Here is a 1,982-nt window from a genome sequence, read left to right on the forward strand (position 1 = left end):
ATGAAGTAATGTTCTAGCACATGATGTGTTAAGAATGTTATAAATTTTCTGCTAAATTTACCTATGACAGTGTGATGAATGACAACTATGGGCTTGTATAAGACCTCCGAGAGGTCAAGTACGCCATGTTACTTCTAGGGGGTGCTCCCCGGATGTGACAATGATGAAGTCCATATTAATCATCTCCCACTTACATTCCAAAATTCCTATATTCTGAGTCAAACCTTCAGGTCTTTGGTGCTCTACTTTCACTTGCTGGCAATTCAGGCACTTGGCAACAAACTCATAAATGTCCTTCATACCTTCCCACCAATATATTTCTCTCAAATTGAGGTACATCTTAATGGAACCCAGATGAATGCAATATCTAGACCTATGAGCCTCCTCCATGATCCTCTCTTAGAGTCCATCCACCCTAGGTACATACAATCTACCTTGGAACTTTCGCACACCATCTCCCCCTTGTTAAAAAGCCAATACTCTTTTCTTATGAACATTACCCTTCAAATCAAACAAAATGGGGTCTTGGTCTTGCTTTTCTTTTACCTCTGACACTAGTGATGATTCATCCCCATTAGTCACCATTATCTCTCCTTTAGTGGAATCCATAAGTCTGAATTCCAGGCATGCAAGTATGTGCACATCTTTAGCTAACTCCCTCTTTTCTTCCTCAACATGGGCAGTATTCCCCATGGATAAACTCCTTAAGGAATCAGCAACCACATTACCTAGGTGGTAAAGAATACTCATGTGATAATCCTTAAGTACTAACCACCTTATTTGTCTGAGATTGAGATCCTTCTTGGTGAACACATATTGTAGGCTATTGTGTTCAGTGAATATATCCACATAAATGGCATACAAATAGTGATGCCATATCTTCAAGGAAAAAACCACAACAATCAACTCTAAGTCATGCGTTGGGTAGTTCTTCTCATGAACTTTCAACTTTTTGGAGGCATAAGCTATGACCTTGCCTTTCTGTAATAACATACAGCCCAAACAAACTCTTGATGCATCACAATGCGCCACAAAACCTTGAGTAACCTTTGGTAAGTTCAAAACTAGAGCAGTAGTCAACCTCTTTTTCAACTCCTGAAAGCTTTTCTCACAAGCTTTAGACCATTGAAACTTTAATATCTTTTGAGTCAACTTTGTCAAGAGAGACGAGATAGACGAAAACCCCTCAACAAACATCTTATAGTAGCAAACCAAACCCAATAAACTCCTAATATTGGTAAGAGGCGTGGGTCTAGGTCAACTTTGAACTACTACTATTTTTTATATCGACTTTAATGCCATCTTTTGAAATTATGTGGCCCAAGAATGCCACAAACTTAAACAAAAACTCATACTTAGAGAACTTGGCATACAACTCCTTTTCTTTCAAAGCCTGAAGTACTATTTTGAGGTGGCTATGGTGATCTTCTTCATTCCTTGAATAGATTAGTATGTCATAAATGAAGACGATAACAAACATATCTAAGTAAGGCTTGAAGACTTTGTTCATAAGATCCATCAATGCTTCTGGTGCATCGGTCAACCAAAAGACATAACTAAAAACTCATAATGTCCATATATGGTTCTAAATGTTGTCTTGGAATATTACATTCTTTAACTCTTACTGATGGTGGCCATATCTCAAATCAATTTTTGAGAAACAGGTGGCACCCTGAAGTTGATCGAAAAGATCATTTATACTTGGAAGAGGATACTTATTCTTGATGGTAACCTTATTCAATTGGCGGTAGTCTATACACATCCTAAGGGACCCATCCGTTTTTCTCACAAACAAGACCGGTGCACCCCAAGGTGAGACACTTGGTCGAATAAAACCTTTATCTAACATCTCTTTCGGCTTTTCTTTCAACTCTTTTAACTTTGCTAGTGCCAATATATATGGCGGAATAGCTATAGAACGAGTATCTGCAATGATATATATGTCGAAGTCTATTTCTTTCTCATGAGGGACTCCGGATAGA

Source organism: Solanum pennellii, chromosome 2 (genome assembly GCF_001406875.1).
Source record: "Solanum pennellii chromosome 2, SPENNV200".
Taxonomy (NCBI): Eukaryota; Viridiplantae; Streptophyta; class Magnoliopsida; order Solanales; family Solanaceae; genus Solanum; species Solanum pennellii.